Consider the following 11,051-nt stretch of genomic DNA (forward strand, 5'->3'; position numbering starts at 1 on the left):
TTGGAGTAGAAAAAATGAGTTCGAAATTTATTTTCAAGAATCCTTTACTTAAAGGATAAGGCAGAAATAGCAGTGAGTATTTAAGGTAACTGTGTATTAAGGACCCTATCAGAATATTGGACATATGTGTTTTCTTTTTCTCTAGAAGAAGAGATTGAGTAAGGGATGAATGAAAAAAAAGATGAGGGAGACTTTAAAAGATGGGAAGCATTGGTAGGATAGATGTAGCAAAGTGCTTGAAGATGTGCGAAAGAGTGGGATCAAGACCATAGGTTGAAAAGACCATTTCATCATTTGAGACAGAAGCAGTGAGGTAATAATAGGTGACAAGGAGACTTGTCTCTTCTGCTTACTCTCTAAATTATAAGAATATGTTATGCTGAAAATAAGGGGACCCAAAGAGATTCAAGAGCTTGAGAGGATGGTAAAAGTTTGCAAGCATTGTAATGAGCAGAGGGAAAATGGAGAATGACCAAAACAAGAATACAAGTTTTATTGAGGTAAAACTCATCCAAATGCCCAATCTCATTGAGTGCCTAAGCAGTCGACAAAGTAGATTTGGGAATTAAATGGTTCCATAATCATGACCTCTGTAGTAAATTCCTTGGAATGTTTATATAATGCAACAGATTTATAAGTCTTTAATAAGAGAAAATACCAGCATTTGATTGTTTTTATTTCAAAACCAGTTTTATTGAAATCTACAAGGAATAACTTCAGGGAAAAGAAAAACATTGAAACAGATACTCTGCTCTCTTTTCAATAAAACCAACAGTCTAAAGATGCTAAACAAATGAATCAGATATAATGATCATCTAACTATGAAAATTAAAACCCATTTAGGAATTGTGAGGGAGTCCTGATCTCAAATACCAGTCTAGTTAGTCATTCAGAATCTTTAATAACATTTGGAAAGTAATTAATCAACTTATGACACAGATTCAAAGGCTGTCACCTTTCATTCTTGTTAATGAAACTGTCTGGGGTTTTATCTGCACTTTTCTGGGGATTTAAAGAACACATTTTATTTTTGTAAGCTCTTTGAAGACCAGAAGAATGTTTAAAATCACTGGACCTTGACGTACAGATTTCACCGAACAATCCAAGTATGTGTTAGTGACATTGAAATAAAATTTAGAAGTATCTTAATTCTGACATGACAGAAAGTGAATTTTTGAAAAGTCTAAAATGCATATTCATTTCTGTCAGGAGGAAGCTTTTTTTCTGTCAACAAACTGTTTTGGCTGCTTCTTTATATAATTCAGTAGAACTTAAAATATTTATTGTACTATTTTACACTCAATTTAAAAAAATCAAACAGCTAGGGTAATATTTTAAGCTCAGAGGTTTACATAGGCCCTAAACGATTCCAGTCTCTTTGTCTTAACTAGATAGTAGTCAGACTAAGAGCTCACTTTGGACAGTATAGCCATCAGTAGGAGCTAGAGGGCTTCTGCCAGAATGTGAGGCCAGAGTCGGATGACAGCTGCTCACCTAAGACTCTTAGAAGAGCAAAAAGACAAAAAGTGAAGGCAGGCCCTGATATGAGCTTTCTTCAAATCTTCAAACCACTGTATGAGTTCGTGTTTAGAATGTAACAAATACAATTCCTACGCACACTCCAGTGTGAACTCCGTATAATCGAGGCCCAAAGAAATGGCCTCAAGATAATATCCACAAGGAAAGCTAATATACATCCATAGCAGATGATATCCCAATGGAAAGTGATAGTGGGTACAGTTTTTAGGGATATAACTTTTGGTTCCAATAGTAACAGATACATTATAATGTACTAATACGCTAGAAAATTTTAGTCATGAAAATGATGTAAAAACCTTTATAAATACATTTGGTTCTTCTTTTAATACTATGATTTCCTCTGAGAACATGGAATTTCATTTAGAGTATTTGTAAGTAGCTCAGAACAAAAGTTCTTCCTGCTTCTGCTATGTATTCCTGCTATTCTTGCTGGTAGCTGTAAGAGGGTAGTGTAGACTAAGAGGCCGGATTTAGGACTGGACAGATAATAGTCTAGCTTCTCTCAGAATCAAGCCACCTGTGACAGAGCTGGAGAAAGTTTAAACTTTGCTTATCATGTGCCCTACCACCTTCCTGTGAGCTTCCCTTGATTCCCTACTCAGTTTTGACCAATCTTTTTCCTATTTGTAAGGCAGCAGCCTGATTCCTAATGGGAAACTGTTCATGACTTCAAAGCATCCAAGCCCATGACCCTTCAGCATATCCACCCACCTCTTCTCTTCCTTAACTCCGTGGATCCAAAACTCTATCAAAACCTCCAGGTCTTCTCCTTCGTTATCTATTTTCTATATCTGTGGCATGAGAGTTATAACAAAAAAATTTCTTAAATTGAACTACATTTTCACAAATGTACAAATACAGAGGCATTTGACTGCTCATTTGTCAAATTGAGAGACCTTTTAATTGGAATTAAAATCATCTAAATGTGAATGTGTACAAACACATTAATATATGATTATTACTGATGCTCTAATCAACAACTGAAATAAAAATTAAGCATGTCAAAACTATATAAGTTACTCCTTATACAGTGCTATCTATAATTAAATTTCCTTTAACAAGTTTTAATGATGATATATGTATTCTGCAAACACTCAGGTTCACCTAAGAGAACTTCCATTTCAAGACCATAATAACACAAAATTCCTTTATCTTCCCACCAAGATACAAGAAACTGCCAAATTCTGATACCTCAATGTTGCACAGAAACAAGACACTTTGAATCAGGAAAGGCTTTCTGGGAACCAAATGTGATGAGTAGTTAGAAATTCACAACATGATATCAAAAACATCTCAATGTCCACTTTTCAGTACTATGTCTTCTAAATTCTACTTTCTTTTGGACAGAAGGAGTTGCTGTTTCCATAGCCATCAAAACTCTAATCGTGCATTTCAGCTGCACTTAAAGTTACATATTTGAGCCGAGTCCATATGGGAAGTCTAGTTACCAAAAAATAGACTCACAAACAGGAAATCTAACTACAGTAAGAAGGTGTTTTCCTCCACACAATAGAGTTTAAAAGATGTGTCATCTATGTAATTTGGAGCAAAACTCAACACCACTATTACTGTTGAGTATTCCTCTCCTTCCATGCTATATTATGACGACTTATGATTATAGCACTATGTTTTCTAAGCCTGTTTGAATTTGCTGCTCTTGCTTATAGATACTAATGAACTGCTCTTTTCTGTGCATAGCTTTCAATCAGCAAGCATGTCAAAGTGGGAGGAAGGATGGCAGAAACAGTAAAAGGGAAAAAAAAATCAATTTTCAGAAAGCATATGGTAACAACTGAATACTTAATCAAACGAGCCTAGAAATTCCTTCCCATTTTCAGTTCTCTTTGCAAGGCAGTTGTTTCATGGTACAGAATGAATTTCAATAAATGTCATATATTTAGTTAGATGGTTTATTTTAAAAATTTGTGCAACCAGGTCACTGACTCAGAATAGATCTCATTCCAAGACATGACAGATGGATATTGACACTGAATAAAGACTAACATTAGCTGGAAGATTCTGGGCAGAAGAAAAAGTCATTCACTTAACATTCAACAATGTATTTACTGAGTACCTACTGTGTGCCAGGATAAAATTATAATAAACATTCGGACTTTATTTTATATTACAATAGAAGGAGCTGTGCCAAAATAATTTCCTTGGGGTTAGTAAAAATTATAACGAAGTACCACTGCTAAGTAAGGTCTTTAAAAGTCCTTACATTTTTCACATTGCATCAGAAGAACGCATTAGTGCTCATTCAAGCATCCACTCTACCATGGTTGCAGGATTTTAGACCTAACTCAGATTTTTGAAGATGATGTTTACTGACCCTTAATAAAAACCAACTTCCTATTTTTCTGGAACAAAAGGGTCTTACATGGTTTCAAAGATTTCTTAGACATCAAAGAGCTTAGAGAGACATACAGTTTATGGGTAATGATTTAGGATTTAGTGAATCAAAAACACATGGATTAAATTTCTTTTAAAAGACCCCTAGGTTTAAATTTTAAGAGCTAAAATGTTGGTCTAAACGCATGTTAGTCCTAAGCAAAGCCAAAATTTATTTTTAAAGATAGTTTGAGTTGTCTCATAGACCCAAAACTTGGCTAGGTTTTCCTTTCCCACATGATTAGGCCTCAAAGGAAGCAACCTGCTTTCTGCTAACCAAATTTACTCTACCTCTTTCTCTGACTTGTGAAAACTACATTGTTTCAAAGGTCTCCAGCTTTGAATGCTCTTCTTGATATTTTCAATAAAATATTAAAAACCCAAAACATCTCATGGTCTATCAAACAAATGGAGTACTTTTTAATTCCTCCAAGTAAATTGTTTTTTAATTTTAACTTACAACTTTAAAATTGGACTTGAGATTTTAGGTGCTGCCTCAGATTTTCAGCTATCGGGGAACACAAGACCATTTCAAAACAGGAAAAGGCTACTGATCGTAATATGTACACTGTTTCATGATATATTATTATATTTGCATTTAAAATAGTAGGAAGAAATACAGTACATAATCTTCCGTTCTAACACAATGGCCTTCCGGAAAGCCGCTAGCCTGGGCATTTCACTGAGTTTTTAGGATTAAAGGAAACAAGTTAGTGCACAACCTGTGAGCTTTTATTCCTTTGGAAAAATAGATTGCAACACTGCTCCGATGGCTTTTAAAGGGCACTGGAAACCAATGCAGTGTGCATTTTGAATTTCAATGGTAGAGAAATAACAACTAGTGAAGATCAGGCAGATCTAAAAAAACAAAACAAAACAAAGAAATTGCCAGTATTCCAAAGAGAGAGTTTATTCTGAATGAAAACTTGGAAATGAAATATAAAATCTGCATATAAAATTACGATGAATTTAAGTTTCAGAAAATGATTGCTTCTGTTTAAGAATGTAATAGCTAGATGACCCTTTAGAAATATACATAGCTTGATAGAAAGTGTGTGGGCTGATGAGTTCAGAAAAATATGTGCTAATATATGATGAATTATGAAATACCTTTTCTTTTTTTTATATTGCTAAGCTAATATTCCAGAGAGGAAAAAATGTGAGAATGTTAGAAGCTAATAAACTTTGCAGAAGTGGTCTTGGGGATCCTTTGCCATGTATGCTGCTGAATTCAACAGCACCTGAAGGTCACAAAGGGGATCACTTGGCAAGTATAGTTGTGGCCAATGCTATAAACGGGACCACCAGGAAGCTAAATCTGGCCCACAGACAATTAGTCTCTCTAGCCGCATAGTTTTAAAGATGATGAGTCAACATTTTACTATTGAGAGATTTCTAGCTTCTTCTGAAAATTTGAGAGACAACACCACATGCGTGCATAGCACACACTGGGCTTCATGGCAACTCAGATGATGCCAAGCAGTGCTGCTCCCTCTTAGGTAGGGCTTTTTCTGAGCAGGTTGCTGGTCCCTGGTGAGAGGGTTAGTTTTACTCATTTAGGTTAGTTGTCTGCAAATCTTGATACAGGCTATAAAGCGTAAGGAGGAAGGGAAAAAAATGATGAAAATCCAACACAGTGGTTTAACATTGGAAAGGGGTAAAGAAGGTGAGAGAGAAAAAGAAAAAGCACGCAGCAGACAGAAGCTGTGTACTATCAGCAACTGCCTCCTGTGCTGTCTACAAATTTATACTACAGACAGGATTCATGACAAAGGCTATGGCTATTGCCCTTAACAAATCCCGTTGGGCTAGGCTCACAGTATGGAAAATAATAATAAAAAAAATTGTCCGAATGGAAGAATATCTCTGATCAAGGATGGGGTATAGAGATGGGACCAGGAGAATAAAGGAAAATACCAGGGGCCTCTTCTTCTATACCTCATAAACCAAGGGATATGGGCCACAACTTCACCTTCACTTTTGAGACTACAGTGAACTATGGCAGGCACTGTCCAGGTGCTTTCCATAAAAAACCAGGGACTCCATGTACAGCTGTGCAGGCTGTAGACTGCACGATTCCAAAGAAAATGAGAATGGCACTCCTTAGGAATGCAAAATAGAAGCCATGCTCCAGATATCTATGTGTGTTGTCTTCTCATCCCCTTCAGGTTCTAGCTCAGAGGCCACCTTTGAAGTGAAGACTTCTCTGACTCTACTACTGAATTTTTTAATCACCACCCCATCCCCTTATCCTTGACAGTACCTACTCCCCTTCACCACTTTATACTTCCTTATAGCTCTTATCAGCATCTCATATACAACACGTTTTATTTATGGATTTTATTTATTGTTTGCCTTCCTCAATATAGAACAGAGCATCATCAGGTCAGAGACTTGTCTATTTTATTCTCTGCTGCATTGTCAAAATCTAGAATTATGTCTGGTAAGTGCACAAGTTACCATGAATGACTAAATTCTCAACTGCATTCTTAGAGTACGGGAACTTAGCTTCCACTAGAACCTGTGATTCTCTAAACACACTTCCTAATTCCTCTGACTATATTTCATAATTATCCTTTGTTATATTTGGAGAAATATATTTTCAAATCCTATGGACCATTATATAATTTAATGGCTCAAAAGCTCTTACATAATGTCTATGGGCCTTATAGTTACATAATTTATTACAGAAATTAAAAGCAACAAGAGTATCCTCCATAAACATATTTGCACAAAATTCTCAGTCACAGAAGAAATACGTGTACCTGGGTATGTGATTAGCCAGTTAACTTTTTATTTTTTTAAATTTCACGGTGCTTATACCTCCTGTTACAAATGCCACATGTGTGATTTTTCTCCCAATTATGTTTTACAGCTTATAAAAACACTTTTTAATTTTGTCCTTTGAAAAGCAAAGTAGTCAGATTTTACTGGATGTTTTTATTGAAACAAATCCCAAAGGGAATATACTAAACTGTTAAACACAGCTGAAGAGATATCTGAGAATGCACTTTCTGATAGAAGGGTAGATTACAAAATTACTCACAACTCTTAATCTGATAATAGGAGAATGTCCCACACATATGAATGGGGCCTTTCTCAGTATGCTTTACTATAAAAAGAGAAAATGAGAAAAAGAGATCTGGAGAAAGAGGTGAGAAAAACCCCAGAGACTAGAACTGTATGTTCATCATTTATTACTAACCTAAGGATTCCAACCTATTTCTCAGTGGAAATACTTCACATAGTTAACTTTCATTGATGGCTGGGCAGGGGCTGTATAGTGCTGTCGAGACAGCACAAGGACTAGGCTTAAGCACAGTTTCATTGTCTATAATATGGTGAAATTAAGACATTGCCTATCTTGTAAGGTTGTGGTAGTATCTGAAACATGATATACTCTGATGCAGCTTGAAAACTTTAAGAGGTCTTTAAGCTCCAATCTTTTGAAAAAAAAATTCTATTTAATAGCAAATGAGATGATTTCTAACAATGTCATTCTTGTGTGGTATCTCCTTAATAATTATGGATCTTGGTTTCCTTTTATATGTATATTATTCATCTGTATATCTAGACTGTAAACTCCTCAAGGGCAGATATTTCATTTCTTCCTTTTTAAAAAATGTTCACCTATTACCAAACACATATGATGCTGTACATACAGTTCTTAGCTATTTTTGGTGAGGGAAATGTGGGCTTGGCAGCAACTCAGTGTCTGTTAAATCAAAGTGATGCTGAATTGACATTAGTCAGTATATCTATCATTTATTACTAAGAGGTGACTATTTATTTTGCACTGAGCAAAGAAGAAATTCTGTCCCGAGGGCTGAGTCAAAGACAATAGTTTCTACATACACCAGCTAGGTGTACTCCCTGGCACTTGAGTTTCTGCATAGTTTCTTCACTTAGGGCAGCATCTTTAGGAAATTTAGTATCCCATGAACAAAGACAGAAGCCCAAGAAAAATATTAGGGATAATGGAGGGAAAAAAAGCATAGATGGTTCTGGTGAGAGGCATTAAGCCTAATAACAGTGAAGAAGAAACCATGAAAATGGAGTGGAGAAATGGGGACACAAAAGGGCTTGGAAGCAGCTCTGACCACACTAAGGGAAGGGGGCTGAGATGGGAGGTGTTCTGAACGTGTAGAGAACTATATACTCATCGTGGTGTGTCATCATAGGCATTGGTGCAGCCACTAAGAGAAAACTGCCTGTCCTGAGAGGATATTAGCCTTTTTTGAGTTACTCAGTTTATTCGGAGATGACCACGTTTGAGAAAAAGTTTATTTGAGGTTACTGTATATATTTGTTAAAAGAAAATTAGAAGAATACTATATTGGACTTTTTTTTTTTTAATAATAGCTGAGGAAATTAATTTCTGAAATGTATTTCTTAGTCTAATCCTCATTAAAACAAATTTTAAAAATTTAAGATTATAGTGAGACATATGCTTAGTCTTAAAATGAATTTGTAAGATAAGGGTATTTTTTCTGCTTAGAAAAGTGTCATTTTTCTTTTATTATAGGTTTAAAACTCATGAAAATACTAGTTATGACTAGTTATACTAGTTATATTGATTGGCTATGGCTAATTTTGTACCTCTTTATCATTCAGAAAAACCTCATCCACTAATTCTGAAGGCAGAGTGTACATTTAATGTAAACCCCTATTGCGATATAAGAACAAAGCAATCTTTGAAAAAGCAGTAGTCAGCAGACTATCTTCTATATGCCATAAATTCCATTATGTTAAAATCAAAATATATTTAGGTTAATAATTATAGACTCATGCACTGTTAAGTGTGAAACCTAAACAGCATTTTAAAAACACCAGTATATTTTATAGGCAATCAGACACATTTTTGGTACTACAGAAAATCCTTATGAGTGGTATAAATTTTACCTGTGTTATTCAGCAGTTCAAAAAGAATGAATGCTGAATACACCACATACAGTCTATGATTGGAACCAAAGCACCTCACTTTTGTTCCATTAAGGAAGTTTACATGTTAAAACAAAGCCCAATAAGCTCAGAGATGGAAAGGAAAGCTATGTACCTGTAAATAATCCAAGCACCACTTACAGTTTACATAAAAGCATAATTTATGCTCCAGTAGCACAGAGAAACATGATGTACATCATTTTCAGATCACCTTCATGCGGAAAAATTTCATTAGTCAGCTATAATAGTTTGGCTATAAGGGAAAATAATGTTTTTCTGAATCCATTTGCATGGCAATGTGCATGTGTCTGGCTGATGGAAACCACAGAATAAACCTCCACCCAACTCTACAAAATGTGAGCAGTCTTCTTAATATTCAGGAGAAGGTCCAGATAGTCTACATTCTCTCCAATGTCAGTTTTTACAATCCTCTCATAATCATCGACCACTTTAACTTGGCAATTAAAGTATCCTGATTATTTTGCGTAAGAGAATGGACAATATTTCATTCTACCCCAGGGCTTCTTTGAACATAAAACTGTGATAAGGTAAAATACATTGGGCAACTATTCATGCATGAACCTCTGGAACCCTCTTCAACTGCCAAATTTGTAAATGGCTCTTTTGAAACATAAAAAGTATGAAATGCGAAACCATACTTTGGAGTAAACTCTGCATTGGCAATAGTCAGTGAAAATACTTTCATTGGTGCTTTAATTATTGGGTCAGTAACAGTACTAGCCAGCCTACCCAATCTCTGGTTATAATCTTTTTCATCTAATAAGACAGATGTCCTCCACAGAGCCCCAGCAAAGAGGTAAGGTACAAATGAAAATGATGGATCACAAGTCATGTGCATTTGCTAGAAAAGAATTCAGACCTTCACAGAAACACCTGTCTCTTGGAAGGCCCCCACGTAATACAGATAAAGCAGGGTTAGGAACAACGAAATTGGGTTCGAACCCTGCCAGCTGCCATCACCGTGGGACGAGGTGACCCAGTATTCTTTTTGTTAAGGACTGAGTCAGATCACAGCCTTGAAACTGGTCTGGCCGTAAACAGTCATATATCACCCCCTATCTCAGAGCCCCTCTCTCCTGAGTCATACGGGTAGCCGTCAGAAGCGACCCCCTAAAATGAAAAGCCCCATTCTAGTTTCGACCTCTCCCCTGACCACATCACTTGAGTTTCTGAAGCCCCTAAACTGTCGCCTACCTCTCTGGTCTGGTCCTCTGGAACAGCAGTCGGGTCTCTTGCGGGAACAAAGAGAGCAGAAGCGCTGAGGCGAGGGGTGGAGTGCGGGATCTAAAGAGGGTTGTAGTTTTACCTTGCGGCGCCCAGGAATCGGCAGCGGCGAAGTCAGTAGCGCAGAGACCACCCGCGCACTCTGCGCCTCCCCCTAGCAAGTCAGCTGTCGTCCCGCATCTGGCTCGCGCCCTCCGCTGGGCTCTGCATCTGGTCACAAAGCACTCAGAGACAGGCTCCGGGTCACCTGCAGCAGGGCCCAGCGAGCGTCCCGTCCGCTCGCCGGCGGCGCTCCCTCCGCCCCTTCCCACCCGCGCGCTGACCTGCCCGTGACTCAGCCGAGTATGGGCGCGCGCGGCCAGCGGCGGCCCGGGCGCGTCCAGGCGGGAGGCACGGCCCCGCGACCCGACCCAGGAGCTCGGCCTCCCGCCCGCCCCAGCACGTGTCCGCCTGTCGGGCGCGCTGTCCGTCCGCCTCGTCGGCGGGTCCAAAGACCGCTGAGATGAGGGCTGGCACCACCCAGAGGGGGAAATCGGTCCCCGCCCTTCCTGCCGCCCGCGCGCCGCGCCTGGCCCCGCGGGGGTCGCGTTTCCTCCCACCCCTCCCCCGCCCACGACAAGGTGAAACTTTGTAGGTGGAGAAGTTTTCTTGCCCTGGCTGCGCGCTCTCTCCTCCTCCAGCTCGGGCAGTTAGAAGTTAGCGCAGCGGCAGATAAGCGGGACCGCGTCTCCCCCTCCTGGTCCTCGCGGGGCGAGCGTCACCGGGCGCGCAGAGCCCACGGCGCGCACCCTCCGCGCGCTGCCGGCGGGAAGGGCGCGAGGCGCTGCCACTCCCACGTCTCCCGTTAGCCTCTGGGCCCTCGACCCGGGTGGAGAAAGTTTTGGGCACCGCAGAAACAAGGAATTCATTGTCAGAGAGGGAGGTAGGAGTGGATG

At 38.9% G+C, this 11,051-nt stretch overlaps 1 protein-coding gene across 6 annotated transcripts in view; it reads right to left on the bottom strand.

Annotated features, from left to right (window-relative positions):
* Positions 1 to 10,618, bottom strand: part of MET (MET proto-oncogene, receptor tyrosine kinase) — a 116,404-nt gene extending 105,786 nt beyond the window's left edge. The window contains exons 1-2 of one of the 6 annotated variants that reach the window (XM_011372388.2): positions 10,087 to 10,615; positions 2,251 to 2,330 (exon numbers count right to left, since the gene is read on the bottom strand). The gene's annotated coding sequence lies outside the window, so the exon portion shown is untranslated. Of the gene's footprint in view, positions 1 to 2,250; positions 2,331 to 10,086 lie in introns of all 6 variants that reach the window. The other 5 variants (XM_011372392.2, XM_011372386.2, XM_011372390.2 and 2 more) reach the window with 5 other exon arrangements.
* Positions 10,619 to 11,051: the final 433 nt, after the last annotated feature.

The sequence above is a fragment of the Pteropus vampyrus genome, unplaced genomic scaffold, assembly GCF_000151845.1.
Source record: "Pteropus vampyrus isolate Shadow unplaced genomic scaffold, Pvam_2.0 Scaffold206, whole genome shotgun sequence".
NCBI classification, from domain to species: domain Eukaryota; kingdom Metazoa; phylum Chordata; class Mammalia; order Chiroptera; family Pteropodidae; genus Pteropus; species Pteropus vampyrus.